At 49.1% G+C, this 22668-nt stretch overlaps 1 protein-coding gene and 1 long non-coding RNA gene across 5 annotated transcripts in view; one reads left to right on the top strand and one right to left on the bottom strand.

Moving 5' to 3' along the window:
* Positions 1-5365, bottom strand: part of LOC138824852 (cytosolic 10-formyltetrahydrofolate dehydrogenase) — a 44795-nt gene extending 39430 nt beyond the window's left edge. The window contains exon 1 of one of the 3 annotated variants that reach the window (XM_070019239.1): positions 5275-5365. The gene's annotated coding sequence lies outside the window, so the exon portion shown is untranslated. Of the gene's footprint in view, positions 1-3704; positions 3790-4055; positions 4137-5274 lie in introns of those variants that run through there. The other 2 variants (XM_070019240.1, XM_070019238.1) reach the window with 2 other exon arrangements.
* Positions 5366-11341: 5976 nt separating this feature from the next.
* Positions 11342-22201, top strand: LOC138824855 (uncharacterized). 2 transcript variants are annotated; one of them, XR_011371198.1, is made up of 3 exons: positions 11342-12738; positions 14315-16138; positions 16745-22201. It is a non-coding gene; the product is annotated as an uncharacterized lncRNA (long non-coding RNA). The 2 variants fall into 2 exon arrangements; XR_011371199.1 differs by lacking the exon at positions 16745-22201 and having other exon boundaries at positions 11342-11500; positions 12486-12738; positions 14315-16325.
* Positions 22202-22668: the final 467 nt, after the last annotated feature.

The raw sequence follows: 22668 nt of genomic DNA on the forward strand, positions 1-22668 counted from the left end.
AGGACACCGTTTCCACAGCAGTGCCCAGGTCTGCAGAGGGAGGGGACAGCACCGCCCCAAAATGCAAAACAAATGCCAGGAACAACAAAATCCTACAAACATATGAAGAATGCCTTGATAGGTATATCTACGACTAAACACACTGGAAGAAATAGCCAGTGAGCTGGGATGCATAGCCATAGGACCTTCCCAGACTCATGCAAAGAGGGAAAAAGACAAACAATATGGAACTTTGGGATAATTACTACAGATCTAGCAAATTTGTAGTAGAAATACTAGAGGGAGAGAGAAAGCAACAGAAGAAGTGATTACCACGAGAAAGTTCTAAAGCTGAACAGATGGAAAACCAGATAGGGTATCTCAGAGAAAACCAAGTAGGGGGCTTGGCAAAAACAGAAAAATTAAGAGTCTATGTGTGGTGACCTAACTAATACTCAAACTACAGAAAAGACAGAAAATCTTGAAAGGAGCTGAGGGGGACAGGGAAGGTATGCCTTCCCTTTAGAAGCATGTGGATAGAAATTATGTTTGTCTTATCTTCTAAAGACATGCAAGCAAGAGAACAAAATGAGACTTTTTTTTTTTTGGTTGGTCGTGGGGCTTGAACTCTGGGCCTGGGTGCTGTCCCTCAGCTCTTCAGCTGAAGGCGAGCACTCTACCACTTGAGCCACAGCGCCACTTCCAAAATGAGATATTTAAAGAACTGAAACAAAGAGCCCATCAAGCAGGATGCTGGTGGCACATCGTATAACCCTAGCTACTTAGGAGGCTGAGATCTGAAGATCATGGTTCAAAACCAACCCCAGCAAGAAAGTCTGTGAAACTCTTATCTCCATTAAACTGGTTTTTTAAAAAGCCTAAAAAAGAGCTGTGGCACCAGCTTCAAGCAAAAGCGGCTTGGGGACAGTACTCTAGGATTGGGCACACACACACACACACACACACACACACACACACACACACACACACACACACACACACACACACACACACACACACACACACACACACACACACACACACACACACACACACACGCGCGCGCGCGCGCCATCAACCTAGAACTAAATCCCATCTTCACATAGAGACTATTCTGCAGAAAGGAGAAATAAAGACTCCTCAAACAAAAATCAACTACACACACACACACACACACACACACACACACACACACACACACACACACACACACACACGCCATCAACCTAGAACTAAATCCTATCTTCACATAGAGACTATTCTGCAGAAAGGAGAAATAAAGACACCTCAAACAAAAATCAACTAAATCTGTCATGAGTAATCCTGCCACATGTGATACTCAAAGGAATTATTCAGACAAAAGGAAACATATCAGAAACTCAGATCTACATTAAAAAGAATATTAGAAAGGAATCAGAGAGAAAATTAAAGTCAATCTGAAGATTAATAACCGTTTTCTCAGAACATTAATAGCAGCAATGTATTTGGAGATTGATTTGTTGGTTTGTGCACAGGTGTAATGAATGAGGAACAGGAAAGAGGAATCAGAAAAACATTGGCATAAGGTATCTGTACTGTATGTAGAGTAATGTAGCAATTTGAAATCAGAGTTGGATGCGTTATAAGTACATATTGTAAATTTATATCTAGGACTGTCCTAGATAAAGCATCACCAAAAAAGTGTAATTGATATATAAAAGAGAAGAGAAAATAGACATACAAAATGCTCAACTAAAACCAGGGAAGGCATTTGAAGAGTGAACAAGTATGATGGAAAGAAAATACTAATTAAACAAAGTAGTACTAATGCAGCTATCACTCTAAACATTAATGGTCTACATAGACCAACTAAAACAGACTATCAGAGTAATAAAAAAAAATCAAGATCTAGTTATATATTGTCTATAAGAAACCCATTTTAAAAGTAGATTAAAAGGATGGTAAGAGATATAGACTATTAACACTAATCAAAAGAAATAAGGAATAGCACTACAAACTTCAGACAAAGCAGACTTCAGAGAAAGGAAAATTATTAGATACACTGGGCATTACAGGATAGCCAAGAGTTAATTCTTCAAAGATGTAACAACCCTAGTGTCTAGGTATCTAACAATGTATCTATCACCTAAAACCATGAAGTGCCCAGGTCTTCAAGTAAAGGGAAATAGATGAATTCACTATCACAGTTGATGGCTTTGGAACAAACCCATCCCCTCCCACCCTGGCCCCAATCCCCAGTAAGTAATGGTCCTAGCAGGTTGGAAATCAGCACAGATTGACAGTAAGTTGAATGCAACTACCCCAACAGAACTGTGTCTGACATTCACACACTACTTCAACAATGGAGAGTACATATTCTGCTTGAGCTCACACCACACAGTCACCAAGATGTACTACACTTTCACCCTACACTAACACATTTAAAACAATATCATACAACAATTCCACAACATCGATCACTCAGGCCATGATGGAACCACTAGAATCCACAATAGAAAGGTATTTAGAAAACACAGTACATGGTGATTAAACACCATACTTCTAAACAGCATGTAGGCAGAAAATGTAACTTACTAAAGCAGGATACACAGAAAGCAGCCCTGAATGCAGACACTATTAACGAGGAAAGATCTAAGACTAACAATTTAAGCTCCCACTTTAGGAAACAAGAAAAAGGGCAAATAGGGGCTGGGAAGATGGCTCAGTGGTAGAGCGCTTGCCTTGCATGCCTGAGGCCCTAGGTTCGATTCCTCCGCACTACATAAGCAAAAAGAAAAAAGCCGGCAGTGGCGCTGTGGCTCAAGTGGTAGAGCGTTAGCCTTGAGCTGAAGAGCTGAGGGACAGCACCCAGGCCAAGAGTCAGGCCCCACGATGGGACCCCAAAAAAAAAAAAAAAAAAAAGAAGAAGAAAGAAAAGAAAAAGGGCAAATTAAATCCAAAGTAAATAATAAAAATGTGAGCAGAATTTAATGAAAACAAGAAATCACAAGAGAAATTAACAACAACAAAACAGGAGCTGGTGATCTGAAAAGATGAATAAAACTGCTAAGTCCCTAGCCAGGTTAGCTAAGAAGAAAAATAAAGATACAATTACTAATGACAAAAACAAGATCCACTCATATGAACCCTACTAATAGATAAGGTACTACTGTAAGCAACTCTATGTCCACAAATTTGATAATCTAGTTGAAATGGCACATATCTTTGAAAGGAAGAAGTTTCTCATACAAGGAGAAATAATGTGAATGGGTCTATAGTGATGAAATATAATAATTAACCTTCTCTGATGCAAAAATAGCAGCTTGGGCCACCGGCTCAGCTGAGGTCCCAGGCCACTGGGCAGGGATGAAAGCCTGGCAGTGGGCAGGGCCTTGCTGTGAGGCTCTACATGGAGCCGCAGGTGTGGCTCCAGCTCCAGAGGCCCTGGGAGGCCTACCTCTCACCTGAGTTGGGCTCCTTTGCCTGGCACCTGGAGGGAGGGCACTTTGTGCCTCCTGGGCCCATGGTCTGCTCAGAGTCCACCATCCCGGCGCAGGGCAAGGTGTGGTGACCTACGGCCTCCAGTTCACCATCCTCTGGCCTCCATTCTTATCTGAAAGGGTCTGCACAGTGCTATCTCCCACACGGTCCCAAAAAGTGGAGGCAGAAGTAACAATTAGGGCCTTGGGAATAAGGGCTGAGGGCTGTCTGCAGCAGGCTGGGGAGGCAGGCCCGGGACCTATTACCTTGACTTTACAGACAGGAACCCAGGATTCAGACTGCAAGAGACAGAAGGCCTGCAACCTGCCCTCAGCAGGACCGCCTGGTAAGCCCTGTCCTACCGCAGAGGTCCCGCTCTCCGACCTCCCCCACCCTGGGGCGGGTGTGAGTGCACCCCAGAGCTGGGGGCGGGGGCTCCAATCACGCGAGGCCTCGTGCTGGGCCCCCGGGGCTGGCCAATCACGGCCCCGTTCCCACCGCTGGGAATGAGGCGAGGGGTCTGGCCGGGCCGGGCTGCTCCGGGAGGCCCCGGCAGTCCCCGCAGCCTCGGGGGAGGTCCGGGCCGGGCTGGGCGGCCCGCGGAGCGGAGGACTCACCGGACACGGGAGCGGGAGCGCAGCTTCTGAGATCGGATCCCAGCCCACCCGGGACGGAGGTGAGGTCGTAGCCAGGGCGGCCCGCCCCGCCCCCCAGGCCGGAGGGGCCGGAGGAGGGGCGGGGGGCGGGGCGGGGCGGGGCGGGGCGGGAGGAGAGCGGGGCTGGGGGGGCGAGGGCCGGGGCCGTCCGGCTGTGTGACCCCCGCCGCCCCCTGGGGCCTCTGAGCTGACTGAACGTGGGGAGAAGCCTCACCGTGTGGACACCCCAAGCCTTGCCATGGACTCAGGGTGTGGACACCCCAAGCCTTGCCATGGACTCAGGGTGTGGACACCCCAAGCCTTGCCATGGACTCAGGGTGTATCGGATACCCCAAGCCTTGCCATGGACTCAGGGCGTGGACACCCCAAGCCCGCAGTGGACTCGGGGCGTGGACACCCCAAGCCCGCAGTGGACTCGGGGCGTGGACACCCCAAGCCCGCAGTGGACTCGGGGCATGGACACCCCAAGCCCGCAGTGGACTCGGGGCATAGACACCCCAAGCCCACAGCAGCACCTGTCTGGACAGGGCTTCTCCACTCACAGAGGTACAAGGCAAGAAGGCACCGGTGGGAGGACGCAGGTTGGCCACAGCAAAAAACCAGAGAGAACGTGCCCAAAAAATCACTAATGTAAAAGGGGTGTGTGTGTGACTCCAATGGTAGGCAAGTGCTATGGCCCGAGTTCAGTTCCAGTACCAGGAAAAGCAAAACCACAAATGAGCAGCAACCCCAACGAGATGGAAGGGCCACCATGCCCAGCACACCCCGCCTGCGCCCGCGGCTACCGGGAAGAAAGTGGCCTTGCCACCCTGGCCTCATGTCCCAGCAGTCCTGGCGTTTGGGCCTGTCCAGGGCTTCCCTGCCTCTCCTCAGCCTGTTCTCCTCCGGACTTTTCTTCTCCACCCTCCTGCCCACCTTGTCCAGGTGCAGCTGGCCCTGGGAACTTGGTCAGCAATGTTCCGTCCCTCCCTGGGTCGAGGTGAGGGGAAAGAATAGCTGGACTGGTAAGGCCTGCAGGAAGTGTGGCCCCAGTGGCTCCTTTTACTGGAATGTCCTTCCCAGACTCACCTTGCCTGGCCTCTCTTCTGAGGCCTCTCTACACAAGCCCCAAGGGCCAGGCCCCTGCCTCTCTCCTCCACCACCAAGCTTGCTCCACACAGCCTTTACCTCAGACACTGACCCAGCAAGATGCCCGTCCCTTGGCGGGCAGCTTCCAAGCAGCAACCAAATCTCAGACGTGTGCTGCGTCGCACCCAGGCCCATGCAGCTCCCACGCCTAAGGAGGTGGCTTGTCACATCACCTGTGTCACTTCTGCACCCACACATTGTGCCTTTTATCTACCTGTCTCTCCCACTAGACTATCAGCTCTTTGAGGGCAGGGATCTAGATGTGATCATTGTTCTGTCTCTAGTACACAGTGATGACACATCGTGTTTTCTGAACAAATGTTTGCTGAATGGTTTAATGCACTTATTTTGTGTATGGGCTGAGAGGCAGTGTGGGAGGACCTGCCCTTGCTAAGTCCCCTGCCTGTTTTGGGGTAATGTCCTGGTTCTCCTAGTACTATCTCCAGGTTGTCTACACAGACCTTGACTTCTATGTGCCGTTTACCTCACTCTTCCAACAGGGAACTCCCAGTACACTCTACCTCTACAGGGAAACCTTCCCTAGTCTCTCAGCAGAGATCCCTCTGCTATGTGATTGCAGAAACCCCCCTGGATGCAGTTTTCATCACTGCTTCAGAATCATTTGATGTACAAGCTCCTCTCCTGGGTCAGGAGAGCAAAGATGTACCTTAGTTTCCAGGGAATTCCCTGGAAACTACACTGAGGTAGTGCCCTGCATGTAGAAGGTGTTTGATGAGGTCAGGAGACTGAGAAGAAAGGGGGTGGGTGCTGGACACAGAAATTGAGAGGAGAGGGACAGGCATCTGGACTGAGGCACCACAGCGTAGAGCTGACATCCCAGCAAACCACGACAGCACGCCAGACAGGAACCCCTCCTTTTATTTTTATTTTTTGATTATTATAAGGTTTATTAGAGGGGCCATGTTTCCCAGGAGAGGGAGCACATGGCATCTGTGAGCTATTCCTTTTAGATGTACAGAACAGAAGGAGGCTTAAGCAGAAAACTTACCAAAGGAACTGGTGATCTTCTTAAGGAGATTTCCAGGCAGCTGGTGATGGGGCCTCCTGGCTGCTCTTTGCTGCTTATGCTAAAATGTGAGAGCAGAGAAATAAGCCAAAAGAAACTGTGAAAGACAAATAAGAACTTGCTCCTTTTGAACATTCCCAGCTTCACCAGATGTCAAATGACACTGAAATTGTAAGCTTCCACATAAGGATCAAATGGAGACATGCCAGGAAAAGAGGGTCTAAAGACAAAGCCAAAGGTATGAGTGTGAAATCCTGTAGGTTTTCACAAGGACCCAAAGGCACTCAGCTAAACAGCAGGACTTTTTTATATTATTATAATTGTCTTTGTTGTTATTATAGAGGTGATGTGGGGAGGGATTACAATGACATGAGTCAGGTCATGAATACATTTCCTTTCGTGCAGTGTTCCCTCCCTCATTCTCTCCCAGTCCCTCCCTCCCATCTCCACCTATCACCTGTATAGTTTACTTGCATCTGTGTCCAGTGAGCTCCACTGCTGTACCTTTTTACCCTTTTTTCCCTCTAGTTCTTTACCCTCCCCTCAACCCTCCCTGAGGCATACATGCAAATACACACATAAGGAAAACACAGGCTGGGAATGTGGCTTAGAGTGCTTGCCTAGCGTTCGCTCATGCTTGCCTAGGGTTCGATTACTCAGTACCACATACATAGAAAAAGCCAGAAGTGGTGCTGTGGCTCAAGTGGTAGAGGGCTAGCCTTGAGCAAAAGAAGCTCAGAGACAGCAACCAGGCACTGAGTTCAAGCCCCGAGGGATCACACACACACACACACACACACACACACACACACACACACACACACACACACACACACACACACACACACACACACACACACACACACACACACACACACACACACACACACACACAATCATCAAAAACTTAAAAAAAAAAAGGTCTTGTTTCCATATCTTGGAGTTCATTTTGATATGTGTATTATTTTATATAAACTGGAGAGGCATATAGATGTGCTTGCGCCTTTGTGTTTCTCCCCTAAGAGTAGCCTCCTTTTGATCTATCTAGAATCTTGTATAATTGGTCATGTTTAGATCTAATTTCCACTTAACAGAGAAATACACCATTTGTCTCTCTGAGCTTAGCTTACTTCACTTAGAATAGACATGATTTGTTCTAGTTCCATCCATTTCCCTGAAAATGACATCATTTTATTCTAATGGCTGTGTAAAATTCCCTTGTGTAGGTACCTCACTTCCTTGGATCCAATCATCTGCTGTGGGGCATCTGGGCTGTTCCCAGATCTTGCCTGTTGTGAGCAGTGCAGCAGTGAACATGGATGTGCAGGTGTCTCTATCGTATCCTGGCTCATGGTGCTCAGGGTAGATGTCTGGGTTGTAAGGAAGATCTCTGTTTAGTTTTTTGAGGAACCTCCGGACTGCTGTTCAGAGTAGCTGTATCAGTTTACAGTCCCACCAACAGGACAGTGGGATTCCTCTCTCCCCACATCCCCACAACATTTGTTGTTTGAATTCTCAATGTTGGCCAATCTAACTAGGGTGAGGTGGAATCTCAGAGTTGTTTTGAATAGCATTTCCTTCATGGCCAGGGATGATGAGCATTTCCTCATGTGTTTCTTTGCCATTCTTACCTCTTCTTCTGAGAAGTCTCTCCTTGGTTCCCTTGCCCATTTAGTGATTGGTTTATCTGTTGTGGGAGGGGTTTCTTGAGCACCTTGTATATATTAGATATTAGGCCTTTGTCTGATATCTGCTAGAAAGATCTTCTCCCAGGCAAACGGCAGGACTTTTAAGAGGCATCAAGCTGACTGGAGGAGTGAGGGCTCAGTGGTAGAGCGCTTGCCCAGCATGCAGGAGGCCCCAGGTTTGTCCCCAGCAACACACAGACCGCTTAGCGTGGCCTTCAACAGCAGACTCAACAGCACCCAAAGGGAAGAAGGGCTTTCTACAGGGGAATGTGGGCTTGTCAGCTGTCTAAAGGAGTGAATCTCAGTGGGCTTCATAGAAGACATCGTTTTTAAAGGCAAGAAGTATCAGCTTGGTCTAAGGGTCAAAGATACCCAAAAGGAAAAGATCTCTGGACTCCCCAAATTCTACTGGCAGGAAGTGGGCTGAGAAACTGCACATGTGCGGCAACATTTCATGGGAGAGAAAGGATACCTGGGAAGACAGGTGAGTTCAGAGGAAGGGGCCAAGATCATGGCGAACCACTCAGGCCAGGGTCAGGCTGAGTCCCCAGCAAGCAGGGGTTAGGAACTGCCACTGACTGGTGATGGTTGCCTGCCCCTGCCCAGGCCTCTCAGAACAGGAGGGTCTGGAGTGGCTGTGCTCTGCCTGACCCACTGCACCTAACTCTTCAAATTGACCCCCGACCACAGGAGCTACACAGAAGGACAGAGGCAAGGAGTCTCACATGCTAGATCTGACTGGCCGGAGGTGCTGACTTGAGATGGTTCTCTAGTGGGGTACTAGGAAGGACAGTGTGAGAGCTCTTATGGAAGGGGAGAGATGGAAATAACTTGTGACCTATAGATAGAACGTGGCAGTTTCAAAACATTTTGCTATTCCTCCCTCTGGTGGGCGGGGATGGGCATCTGCCATTCCCTTCCTTCTTCTGAGGGGGGGCATCTGTCTGTCACTCCTTTCCTGAGTGTGGATTGGACGTAGTGTCATTGCAAGTGACTGTAGAAATCGTGAACCCCTTCATGGGCCATCTAGAGAAACCGAGGCTCAAGGCCAGAGAGTGGAAGAGACTCCAGTGTCTCGGGACTATATGACACTTTCTGAATGATTCACCAAGGCCTTCCTTTGCCAGCTCACTTCACCACGCCATGCCAGAGTATCTAGCTATCCATGCCTTGTGGCCAAACCCTACATGCCTTAGCATTGGCTGTGGTGCCGCAGAGCCACCCATAAGGTAACCGTCTGTGCCAAACTCTCTCCCTTCCCCCCACCTCCATCCCTGTTCCTCTCCCTCCCTCCCTCCCTCTGCGGAGGTGGGGGGATCCAGTTTTGTTCTGAACTTATAACCTCTCTCCAGAATAGAGAGGCATTGTAGCAGGTATGCTCCCTAGAGCTTTTCTGCAAGACCCCTGGTGGCTGGACCCCCTAGAAGGGCAGCAAGGGCTCACACAGCCTAGGTGAAGGCCTGCAGGGGTGAGTGTGCTCAGGGCTGCATGGTCAGTGAACGGCTGGATAGGTAAACATTATGTAAGCATGATTCAGCCCATTCTTCTAGGGTTCGGTAACTGAGCGCTCTGAGTACCCTACAAAACATTAACCTAGATAGGACTATGACCTGGCACTCACATTTTTTTCTTTATTTTGAGACAGTCTCACTAGGAAGTCCAGGTTGGCCTTGAACTCCTCCTGCTCCCTGGTGTAGGATTAGAAGTGAGCACCTCTATGCTAGGCTCCAAACTTTCTACTTAAACTTGGGCCCAGTGGGTCCTTTGTCTCAGAGCCTGAGACCCCCATTCCGACACCCCTGCCCCACCTTGAGAGTTACAGACACCCCTCTCTTTGGAACTCCTCCCCAGGGAGGACCTACAATTCAGGATGGCCCCCAGCATGTTCCCCTTTCAAAGGGCCTAAATGGGGTTTTACATAGGAGGTGGTAATAGGAGTCAGCCTTCCTTCATCTCTGGGCTGAGAACCGGAACCCATTTGAAGACCTAGAAATAAAATAAAACTTTCTGGAAAGTTGAGCTTTGGTCACAGTCCACAGCACTCCCAGCCCAGGGCCTTTCTGGTCTCAGGTAGACCCTGTTGCCCCAATAGTGGGGTGAAGCCAAAGGCAGAAAGTACTGTGACCCTTTGAGGAGAGATGCTAAGAAAGGGGGCCTCCCCGTGGAGATAGGGCCCAGCATGGCTGGACGTACTTCCTCAGGAGAAATGAGAAGGACATTCCAGTTGGAGAAAAGTAAGAGAGGATGTGTAGTTGCATAGTAGTTTGGTGAGGAATGAGGAAAAGGTTACTTACCAGGCAGCAGTGTGAGAGGAGTTGGGAGAGGCCAGGGGTCCTGCATAGATGGCCTCAACATGAACAGGACCTCAGGGTTCACCCGGTAGTCTGATGGTAACCAGATATTATTTTGTAGGCCAAGATAATTTCAAAAACATTTTAGTAACTAACATTAGGTTCTCAAATTTTTGTTTTTGAAAAGACTTCTGAAGATAATTTTTTTTTTTTTGTCGGTTGTGGGGCCTAAACTCTGGTCCTGGGTGCTGTCCCTCAGCTCTTCAGCTCAAGGCTAACACTTGAGCCACAGCGCCACTTCCAGCTTTTTCTGCTTATGTGGTGCTGAGGAATCGAGCCCAGGGCCTCATGCATGCAAGGCAAGCGCTCTACCACTGAGCCACCTTCCCAGCCATGAAGATAATTTTATGGAAAATCATTCAACCTTACAACAGAAGGAGAATCTAACCGGGTACCAGTGGCTCATGCCTGTAATCCTGGCTTACTTGGGAAGCTGAGGCTGGGAAGATCATGAGGCAGAAAAGTACAAGGGACTCCATCTCAATGTACATGGTGATGAGTTCCTGTCATCCAAGCCACTACAGGAAGCCTAAAATAGGTGGATCACAAGAAAAGCACAAAATACACACATCTAGAAATTCAGACCCTGTCTCAAAAATAAGTACTAAAAGCAAGGAGGATGAGGGAGATGAACACAGTAAAAAAAAAAAAAAAAAGATTTGCAACAATGAAAACAGAGTGATCATACCTGTTAGGACAGAGGGAAGAAGGGAAGGGAGAGACGGACTGGAACACATTGTAATAATGTGGAAATGTTATAATGAAACACCCCGCTCTCTATTATAAAAGTAATATAATCTAATAAATAATAAATATCAGCTAAAACAGGGTTAGAAATGTGGCTCAAAGATAGAGTGCCTACCAGCAATAGCAAACCCAGAGTTCAAACCCCAATACTGCAAAAAAAAAATATATGTTTGGGGGGTGGACTTTGAGTCATGCTACACCACAGGTGAATCTTTTTTTTTTTTTTTTTTTTGTCGGTCGTGGGGCTTGAACTCTGGGCCTGGGCGCTGTCCCTCAGCTCTTCAGATCAAGGCGAGCACTCTACCACTTGAGCTATGGCGCCACTTCCGGTTTTCTGGTGGTTTATTGGAGATAGGAGTCTCACGGTCTCTCCTGCCTGGGCTGGCTTTGAACCGAGATCCTCAGATCTCAGCCTCCTGAGTAGCTAGGATTACAGGCGTGAGCCACCAGCGCCCAGCACCACAGGTGAATCTTACATCAATTGTAGTAGGAGAAACCATATGAAATCTATTAAATGCAGCCAGCCAGTTGTGAAAAGACAAGCACCATGCAGTCCCACTTGGGGCTGTCAGAGCCACAGCAACGCAGAGGATGGTGGGTGCTGGGGCGGGGAGGGAACTGATGGTTCCTTTTTGTTCTGCTTCTTGTTTTATCAGTCATGGGGCTTGAACTTGGGGCTTTGGTGCTGTCCTTGAGCTCTTCTGATCAAGGCTAGCACTCTACCACTTGAGCAACAGTGCCACTTTTGGGTTTTCTGATGATTAACTGGAGATGAGCCTTGTTCAGAAGTGTCCCGGACAGCTCACGGTGGCCTGGGCCTGGCACTTAGAGCTCCTCTTGGCTCTGCAAGTAGCCAAGTCTGCATCTGGGGCAATCACTTAGCAGGAGACAAGAGCAGAATGTGACCCTGGCCAAAGGCCACAGGATGGCGCCACAGCCCAGAGCCATGGACAAGAGCCACGACACTGAGGCCTTGGGGGAGGGGACAAGGTCCATCTAGCAGGACCCAAAGGAGAAGCAAGGGTAGTGACCACGTTGCCATGGCACAGTAACACAAGAGGAGCCAGGATACAACCCAGCTTCTCCTTGTCCTGAGATAGTTTGGATCTAGAATGTCCATCAATGTTACAGGCTTGGGGACACAGTGGCACCTTTGAAAGATGGCGCTTACTAGGAGGACTTTAGGTCATTGGGTAGTATCCTTAAAGGGGATACTCATCCGTTACCCACTGGGCAATTAGCTGCACAATGTGCCACTGTGATTGCTGCCTCCCTGCACATCCAGAACAATGCAATTGAAATCTCCAAAACTGTGACCCCAAATAAGCCGTTCCTCTTTATCAGTTAATTAGCTCAGGGATTTCATTGTAGTGGTAGAAAACTGACTAACACAGCTTCTTCCCTTCCTCCTTTCCTCCCTCCCTCCCTCTCTCTTCCGATATCCTTCCAGGACTTTCTGTTAGAAACCAAGCTGGACATCAGAGGCAGAGGCCGTGGAAAGAGGCCTTCTGGGTCTGACTCCTGGGCCATGAGCGGACAGGGCCTAGTGTATGACCTGGTGCCATCTAATCAGGAGGGAGCCCACCCGGTGTTGTGCAACAGGGAATTTCACATGAGACAGCAGTTACAAAGGAGCAAACAAGAGACAGCGAGGCAACTGAGCACAGCAATGGCCGGAAGCCAGCATGCCAGAGGGCTCAATGGTGAGGGGAGAGGCGCAGGCAGAGCGCAAGCATACCCAGGGATGGCTCAGCAGTAGGTACTTCCAAACAAGTGCAAGGCCCTGGGTCTAGCCCAGAGGCACAAATAAACAAAGCAAGCAAAACCCTAAAGCACACAGTCCTCCACTGCAGTCAGTGCTGTTGGCTTCATGCTTGGCCTCTGCCTGGCAGACCTCTGAGTTAAGGGGGTCACCTAGCAGGAGACAACAACCCTAGGGCCTTCCAGGGGAACAAGGATGGAGGAGGGGCTTGGGGGACACCCAGCTTCTCCTGTCTGCTCACTCTCTTCCTACCACCAACCAGGGATTCTCCATGTTTGAATGAACAAGTAGCTCCTTGCTAGATAACAGGCCCAAGAAATGGGGTCTGCTGGGGTCCATCACCTGAAATAAGGAGCAGAGGGAGGGAGAGGCAAGGACGGGAGGTATGAGCCACGGGAGGCATGACCAACCCGCAGGCTGAGTGTGGCCTGTGCAGAGGTCAGCACGGGGCGAGTGCATCCTTGGAGATGCATTCCCTCAGCCAGAGCGATGTGTCTGGGTGACTGGCAGAGCCATGTGGAGGGCTTGTGTGTGAGGTCTGAGGTGTTTGGCTGGGGAGCAGAAAGGAAGGCAAGAGGGCACCATGGCAGGTTTAACGAAAGGGATTTAAGGGCTTAAGAAGGAAGAGCTGATGTGAAACAAAGGAAGAAATAAAGGAAGAAGGAAGAGAAGGAAGGAGGGAGAGAGGAAAGGAGGGAGGGAGGGCAAGGGGAAAAGGAAAGGAGAGAGGAGGGGAGTGGGAAAGGGAGAGTTAGTAGTCTCTGTAGTTCCTGAAAGGCACCAAAAGGTATATAGAAGGGCACCCAAAAATAGATTGAGAAAGTGGTCTTCAATGACATCATAACCAGAAGGCAGTAAAGGAGAAAGAAGGCAGAGAGAAAGAAACTGGATGGGCAGAAAAAAGGAGGAAGGAGAAGGATCAGGTAGGTGGATGGCACACAGATGGCTGGAGGAATGCATGCACACATGGAAGGGCAGACACCATGGACGGATATTTCCATGATGTTTCCCACAAGACTTCCCTTTCCTAAGCACAATGATGGACCAGAGGGCAGGCTCTTGAGTAGCACTGTGTAGTCTGGAAGAGGAGAATGGTAGGAGGAAGGGTGCAGATAAATACTGGTGGATCATTGGAGGCGGTAGTCTGAGTCTACAATGGGACAAATGTGAACTGTGGGAAACTCTCCTGGCAGCCTCAGATGATGTACAGAGCAGGCTTGGAGGAAAAGGAAACAGATCAGAGGAGTTATTCAAAGCTGACAATTTGTCCAAGAGGCTTCTGTGTAAATCCACAGGCTGTGGCAGCCTCAGAGTCTCCCTGGTGGTGGAGGACACTGTGGAAATAACTGTTCTCTCTGAGGCTGAGTGGTCAGCGGGTAACTAGCAGCCTGGAATGTGGAGAAGCCCCAGGTGGTGACAGACCTGCGGGTTCAGGAGGTGGCCATAAAGCAATGGCCCATTTGAGGCCTTGAACTGTCAATGAAAAGGACACCCATTTTGTGCTCTGTTTCCTGCAGTTGATGTTTTTCTATTCCTGGGCAACAACCAGTACCACTAAAATAGCACATGCTGCATGGCTTTGTTTATTGGACATTCAAGATCAGATACAGCTGACCCATGGTGATAAAGGTCAACAGTGCTGACAGAACAGCCGTGCCAGCACGAATGAAAACAACTGCCAGCCTGCCGGGGTAGTGACTGCACAGATCATGTAATCAACGAATTCATTCAAGTAAACACAGAAGTCCTGTGCTATACTTGGGCCTGACCTGTTTCCTAAGGCCCATGTGTTAATGGCGTGGTCCCCAACTTCCATTATCAGGAGGTGGTGGAACCTTCAAGAAGCAGGTCTAATGGGAAATCAGAAGGTCACTGGGGTGTATCCTTAAAGGGACTGTGAGAACCTCATCCCTCCATGTCTCTGTTGGTGGCTGTTGAGATGTTAGCAGGTTGCTATGGTTCACGATGTCACTACAGGCCAAAAACAGCAGGACCAAACTGCTATGGACCAAAACCTCTAAAGCCAAAACACACCTTTTCTCTTATTACATTTATTGGTTTAGATACCCATTACCAAGCTGGGAAACTACTACATGTGTATAAAAACTATAAAAAGCTAAAGATCAATTACAGAATTAATGTATGTTCATCATAAAATGCAAAACAACACAGATAGGTATAGAGTAACTCACCCCTCAGGACCTCCCTGAATGTTACTGTTTTGTTTCATAAAATTTGAGGTGTGTTACTATGCTGCAGTGCCTCTTCACACCTCTAAAACATACCACAGATGTCCTAAAAACTCAGTACTGGGACCTAACTCATTTTTCCCATGAAACAATTTCCCAGAAGGACCTATGACTCTTGGACAGAGCATCTCACTCATCACTGTCGGACTTTGTGGGGCACTCGTCCAAACTATAGCAAATATATTTCAGAACCTAAGTCAAACTGAAGAAATGAAAGAAAACATACAAGTTAAACTGAAAAGGTTTAAGGAGGAATCAACCCAAGAATCCCAATATTCTGGGATAATATTTAACTATTTTGGGGGTAATATTTGAATACCACTGTAAGGTTAATAAACAAATGTTCCAGCTGGCCTTCTAGTCCTGTGTGACACTCAGGTAAGAGAGTAAGGACTGAAATGAGACGCTCCAGGTAGTCATGATGCTGCACCTTCTCCCCCAGGCCACAGAAGAAAGCTGCTCAGCCTGCTCCATCTAAGCCTGGAGCACCATGTTGTCCAGTGGGGAAGGACTCATCTGTGCTTTCTGCAATGAGCAGAACTCACACATTCACATGAGCATGAAAGATGTGGAAAACCAATGTGGTTGTCTATGAAGAAACAGGGATGTTAAGTCACGAATGAGTTCTGGAATACCAGGGGTGGGTGCTGCACTCAAAGTTATGAGGGAACAGGACTCTCCACCAAGTATCTTCTTGCCAAGTAAAAATAAACACTTGTGAGCGTGAGGAGTACTGGGTGACCCAAACAAGGACTGAAAATTTCCCCCAAAGGACACCACAGTATATGACTTAGAAAAATGACATCACAAACCAAGATCTGGGTGAAGAAAATGGGGAACCACATAGGAAACAGGCCCAAAGTCGGTCTCAGGGTGACAGGCCGAGCCTGAACAAGAAGCAGCCACTGAGAGGACTGAAGCAAGCAGGCAGAGCAGTCAGGGGACGGACAGACGCTCCCATTGGAGGAAGCACCTTAAAAGGCATCTTGTGCCCCACCTGGCAGAAGTCTGCTGGGTCACTGTGAAGACATTTACATGGCTGCCAAATGTAGAAGAGCCGAATTATACTGAGGTCATCAAGAACAGTAACAGGTAATGATTTAACTGAGTCAGGGTCTGACTGTCCTGGGCCCACAGCCCTGAGAGGAGGTTAGAATGACACAGGGTTCAACCTCACGTTCTCTGCAGCTTCTTGTAAGATGCTGAAATGCACTGGCCAACGTGTGTGTGTGTGTGTGTGTGTGTGTGTGTGTGTGTGTGTGTGTGTGTGTGTGTTGGGGGTAGGGGGCAGGAGGCTGACCACACACAGAGCTGGCACTTAACTAGAAGGCCTACATGGCATGCCAGTCATGGACAGCAGAGGCCAGAAGGCCAACTTTACCTCTGCCTGACTCTTCCCTGAGCCCTCTGGGGCCAATAACTCAAGTATTCTGAGAACTCATTGTTCTAGCCACTAGAGTGTCTCCAATGGGTGTGAGCTTCCTCTTTTTCCTTGTGCCCCCTGTCATGTTTAGATCATTTACTCTGCAGGAGGCAGTGGTGACCATGATGTCCCCCGTGCTTCCCCACATCCCCACTGGGAACCACTTCTCCCTGGATTCCTCATAGCCAGAAGCTAGGAGTAGAAATGTCACTTCCAGGTTGAAGTCTTTGAGACCTTGCAATGCTAAGAATTCTCTCTCTGGCCCTCTCTCCCAGCAGGAGGGATGGTGAAGTCACAAGCCGATGTAGGCCTGTAGGCGTTCAAGTCATTCACTGGAAGGGCTTCCCTCCCAGATCCTGAAGAGCCAAGACCTGGGGCAGATTTTATGAAAGTGGGAAATAAAGCAACCCCTACTAAATAAAATCACCAATCACTATAAATAAAACAACCCCTACTAAATAAAATCACCAATCACTATAAATAAAACAACCCCTACTAAATAAAATCACCAATGGGGCTGGGAAGGTGGCTCAGTGGTAGAGCACTTGCCTTGCATGCCTGAGGCCCTGGGTTCGATTCCTCAGCACCACATAAGCAAAAAGAAAAAAGCCGGAAGTGGCAATGTGGCTCAAGTGGTAGAGTGCTAGCCTTGAGCTGAAGAGCTGAGGGACAGCGCCCAGGCCCAGAGTTCAGGTCCCACGACCGGACCCAAATAAAATAAAATAAAATAAAATCACCAATCACTATAAATAAGGCAATCTCTACTAAATAAAATCACCTATCACTATAAATAAAGCAATCTCTACTAAATAAAATCACCAATCACTATAAATAAAGCAATCTCTACTAAATAAAATCACCTATCACTATAAATAAGGCAATCTCTACTAAATAAAATCACCAATCACTATAAATAAAGCAATCTCTACTAAATAAAATCACCTATCACTATAAATAAAGCAATTCCTGCTGCACATTCTGTGTTAAGCACAGCGTTGATGTTACTGTAGCACATCTCCTCTCCAGACAGTCAAAACCTGGAAAAAGGTTCTAAGCAAAAAAGCTAAGACCCTGGCAGCTTTGCTGAGTTCTATTCCTACTCAGAGCAATGGAAAGCTCATGGGAGAACAGAAGGAATTAGAGAACACACAGGAGCTGTTCGTGTGTCCGGTGACCTGTGTTTATGAGCTGCTCAATTCATGCTTCTTCCTTACTGCCATGGGGTCCAGCAATGGCTGCCTGTTGGCTCATCTTTGCCTCTACAACACTGGTACTCTGTGAAGCAGGAAGAGCTCAGAAATCATTCTAGAGTAGCAGATAAGAGATGATGGATGCACGCTCCTGGTATCCCTCTAGTCCATAGTAGCAGCCATCATCCCGGAACCTGATTCACTGCCACCACCTACACTCAGGTGGGACCAACCTCCCAGACCCTAAAGGCCAGCGGGCAGGATCTAGCCACACAGGGGAGGACAATGACCCCTGGCAGGCCCCGCTGGGACCCAGCTGAGGAAGGAGAGGGAGGAGACAGGGGCGGCAGGTCTGGGTCCCAATCCAGGCTGGGGCCCTGATGACCCGTGTTAAGCAATCCCTACCGCACATGCAGTCCTCTGCAATCAAGAACACGGACCGCATGTTCCTGGCCTTCCTGTGTCCTCTAGTAAGCTGCCCTGAATCCTAGTTCTGCTGAGGCTCACAGAAGGTTATCCATTTCTAGGGTTATTTCCTGGGCCAGGGGTTGAAGGCTGCCCTGATTTCCAGTATTCACCACTTCCCCATGGAATCAATGCTGTGGACTGGGGAAATCTCACCAGAAGTCAGACTGCATAAACTCTGATGAAGCTTCTCACAGCTTTGCAGTGAGTGCCCAGAGCGCTCCACTAGTGCTTGCACTGGGGAGTCTTTCCTGATACCACTGTTTTCACACTGTGGCAGGTGGGTCACTGAGTTCAACCAGCATTCAAACCAAACACCCACTGTGAAAGAGGCAGGGCCTCTGTGCTCCAGAACTCAATGGCAGGGAGATGAGAAGGCTACATCTAGATCCTTCTATTCCTTGGACAAAAAGCACTTAGCACCTATAATGTGCTGGGCACTGTCCTAAGTTTGGGGATGTGGCAAATAACACAGATTTAAAGAAATATACCTTATAGTGCAATTACACGGCTGGACTTGGACAGTGAAACAACATGAACATGGGAATTATGTGAGATGAAGGAAAACAGAGGGGAGGACAGGGGGAGAGGGGGAGGCTGGCATTTTTTGTTGCTATTTTGTTGTTGTTGTTGGTTATGGGACTTGAACTCTGGGCCTGGGCACTGTCCCTCAGCTCTTCAGCTCAAGGCTAGCACTCTACCACTTGAGCCACAGCGCTTCTTCCGGTTTTCTGATGATTTATTGGAGATAAGAGTCTCATGGACTTTCCTGCTCAGGCTGGCTTTGAACTGCGATCCTCAGATTTCAGCCTCTTGAGTAGCTAGGATGACAGGCGTGAGCCACCGGCACCCGGTGGGAAGCTGTTTTAAACCAGGTGGTAAGGGAGCTTCACAATAGCTAAGAGAAGCCTAAAGAAAGAGAGGAAGCCAAGTGCATGCTGGGGAAGAAGGGGCCTGGGTAAGGGCAAGCCTGGGGAAAGGCACATCTGGGAGAAGGGCACATATGGGAAAACATACACCAGCATGTAGAGAGCTGCGAGAGGCCGCACCTGGAAGATGGTGCCGGCTTCCGCCCTCCGCCTTCCCGATGGCGAGTGCTCTCGTGGTAAACAACTCCTTACATGGCTAAGGCAAAGAATCTGGCTTGCTTCCGCGCACCTGAACCTATTGGTGGTTCCCACGTGGCGTATCAGGGTTGGCTACCCAGCGGGTACTTAAGGCTGTGGGGATTGCTCCCCGGGGTTGGGGTCAGAAGATTACAAAAAGGTCCTGAATAAACTGCAGAGAGAAGAGTCCGGTGTCGCGTCTTCCTTGCTGGTCGAGGCGGTAGCGACACGTGGTGGCCCGTACGGGGACTCAGCCATAACCCCAACGAGGACTCAGAACTCTCTGCGGTCAGGGTGGTGCACTGGTAAGTTCCCAGGTAAAAGGGGAATCCGCGACAAAAGCGGGGGTAAGTCCCCAGGTAAAAGGGGAATCCGCCACAAGAGCGGGGAGTAAGTTCCCAGGTAAAAGGGGAATCCGCGACAAGAGCGGGGAGTAAGTTCCCAGGTAAAAGGGGAATCCGCCACAAGAGCGGGGGGATTTTTGCTCTTCTCGGTAGATAAAGAGAGAGTGAGAACCCGGGGCTAGCCAATAGAGTAGCCAAAAGTGAAAGTAAAAGTTTACCAGCTTTAAATGTTTAAAACATGGGCGCTTCTTCTTCGCACCCAATTTTTTTGGCTCTCAATGAGCTACTGCACTCAAAAAAGTTAAAAATAAAAAAGAGTACTTTAGAGAGATTTTTGAATGAATGTGACATCGTTGCCCCGTGGTTCGCTGTCTCCGGAAGCCTCACGGTGGCCTCTTGGGAGAAACTAGGGAGGGACCTAGATTTTGCCTCTGAACAAGGAACGCTTAAGAGCGGAGTGAGACCAATATGGAAACTGATAAGAGGCTGTCTCGAGGACCAGCGTTGCAGTGAGGCGGTAGAGAATGGTCAGGCCGCCCTAGAAATGCTGCAGGAAGAAAGATCGGAAAGGGCAAACAGCGAAAAGGAGGAGAGCGGGGGGGGGGGGTTATACCCCGATTTTGCCGAACTAGAGACCTCTGAGTCTACAGACTCAGAGGAACTACAATCACTCATAGAACAAATAGAAAAAACAAAGATAAGAAAGAGGAGGAAAGGGAAGGAGAGAGAGGACCAAGATAAAGACGAATGCACGCCCTCCGTGCACCGCCCCACACCTTCGGCCCCTCCGCTCTATGCGGAGGACCCTGGAAGTGGCAGCCCCGGCTGTTCTTTCAGCCCAGGCGTGTGGAAAGCAGTCAGAACCGAGTTACATCTAGCCTGTCCAATATTTCAGGATCCACAGGGACAGTGGTATCATGAACCCTTAGATTTTAAGGTTATAAAATCTTTAGCTGAGTCTGTGCGGACATACGGAATCACAGCCTCCTTTACTGTAGCCCAGGTGGAGGCCCTAAACAGACACTGCATGACACCCGGTGATTGGAGTGGGCTCGCACGAGCTTGTTTGAGCCCAGGTCAGTATTTAGATTGGAAGGCCTTTTTGATTGAATTTGCTAGTGAAGAGGCTGCGGCCAATCAGGCTGGGGGAAACCCAGCTTGGGACAGAGATATGCTGCTTGGACAGGGGAGATTCGCCAATCAGCAGATAGGCTACCCGGTTCAAGTTTATGAACAAATCAATAAAATTGGCATAAAGGCACGGAAGGCCTTTCCAAATAAAGGCGAGGTGAGTGGCAATCTCACCAAAATCCTGCAGGGCTCTATGGAGCCATTTTCAGACTTTGTTGCCCGTATGGTCGAGGCCGCTGGCAGAATTTTTGGTGACCCAGACGCAGCCATGCCATTAATTAAACAGCTTGTTTATGAGCAGTGCACTAAGGAATGCAGAGCCGCCATAACCCCATATAAGAACAGGGGACTAGAAGCATGGATGAAAGTTTGCAGAGAGCTGGGCGGACCACTAACTAATGCTGGATTAGCTGCTGCTGTGGTGCAATTAACCCAGAAGAAAGGGGCTGGGAAGGTGGCTCAGTGGTAGAGCGTTTGCCTTGCATGCCTGAGGCCCTGGGTTCGATTCCTCAGCACCACATAAGCAAAAAGAAAAAAGCCGGAAGTGGCACTATGGCTCAAGTGGTAGAGCGCTAGCCTTGAGCTGAAGAGCTGAGGGACAGCGCCCAGACCCAGAGTTCAGGCCCAGGAAAAAAACCTATTCAAAAAACGCTGCAAATTTGTCTAAACAGTTGTCTAGTTATCTTTTAGGTAATTGAACTGGGGAGTTCGACAGCCTGATGGAACAGCTCAGGGTTGCCATCGTCATGGTGAACTCAACCCAAGTGGATGCCGGATTGGCGGAGGGGTTATCTTCATGGATCTCCGCTGCTATGAATCATCTTAAGGAATGGGCGGGTTTAGGAGCCTTCTGGTGTTAGCCTCCTTGGTATGTCTGTGGTGCATTTGCCAAATTAGAGGTTCTCAGCGTCGCAGTGCAGCCATGATTATCCAAGCCTTTACAGTCATTGGAGCAGGTCAGTCCCCCCAAGCGTGGCTTGCCACCCTAAAACAATGAACACAGATTGCAAAGCCAAAGTACTGCAGTCGAGAGGCACGAGTTTTGCCCTCGAGGAGAGCATGTTTGATTGCACACGGGTTCGATTCACCTTTTCCCGTCCTTGTGAAAAACGAATCAATGGACAGGCTGAGTCATCCCTAGAGAAGGTACCCTCTGGGAGAAGGCTTGTATGCAGTCCTTGCATTGCACAACAGGGATCAGACCTCTGTTCTCATCTGTGTTCTTTAAACAAAAAAGGGGGAACTGTAGAGAGCTGCGAGAGGCCGCACCTGGAAGATGGTGCCGGCTTCCGCCCTCCGCCTTCCCGATGGCGAGTGCTCTCGTGGTAAACAACTCCTTACATGGCTAAGGCAAAGAATCTGGCTTGCTTCCGCGCACCTGAACCTATTGGTGGTTCCCACGTGGCGTATCAGGGTTGGCTACCCAGCGGGTACTTAAGGCTGTGGGGATTGCTCCCCGGGGTTGGGGTCAGAAGATTACAAAAAGGTCCTGAATAAACGGCAGAGAGAAGAGTCCGGTGTCGCGTCTTCCTTGCTGGTCGAGGCGGTAGTGACACCAGCGGAAGCGTACACGTGAGAGAAAGGCACACATGTAGAAGAGCACACATGGGAAATATATACCTGAGGAAGGCACACACATGTGGAAGGACACACCCGAGGAAGGGCCCGTGTGGGCAAACATGCACATGGGAAGTGCACACCTGGGGAAGTCACACCAGGGAAGGACACACATAGAGAAGGGCACATGTGGGGAAGCACACACCCACAGAAGAACGTACTGAACACAGGCTCAGAGGCAGGCGTGCCTGGAAAGCCGCAGGAGGAGCGAGGAGGCAAAGCAATGGATGGGTGCATGGAGTGAATGGGAATCAAGCCCAGGAGGGCAGGAAGCACATGTGCTCTGTTCCTGCATTCTTTCACTGCACTTTGGAAGGCAGTGACCTTCTGCATGGAGAGAGACCTC

The sequence above is a fragment of the Dipodomys merriami genome, unplaced genomic scaffold, assembly GCF_024711535.1.
Source record: "Dipodomys merriami isolate MVZ:Mamm:240054 unplaced genomic scaffold, mDipMer1.0.p SCAF_13, whole genome shotgun sequence".
NCBI lineage: Eukaryota > Metazoa > Chordata > Mammalia > Rodentia > Heteromyidae > Dipodomys > Dipodomys merriami.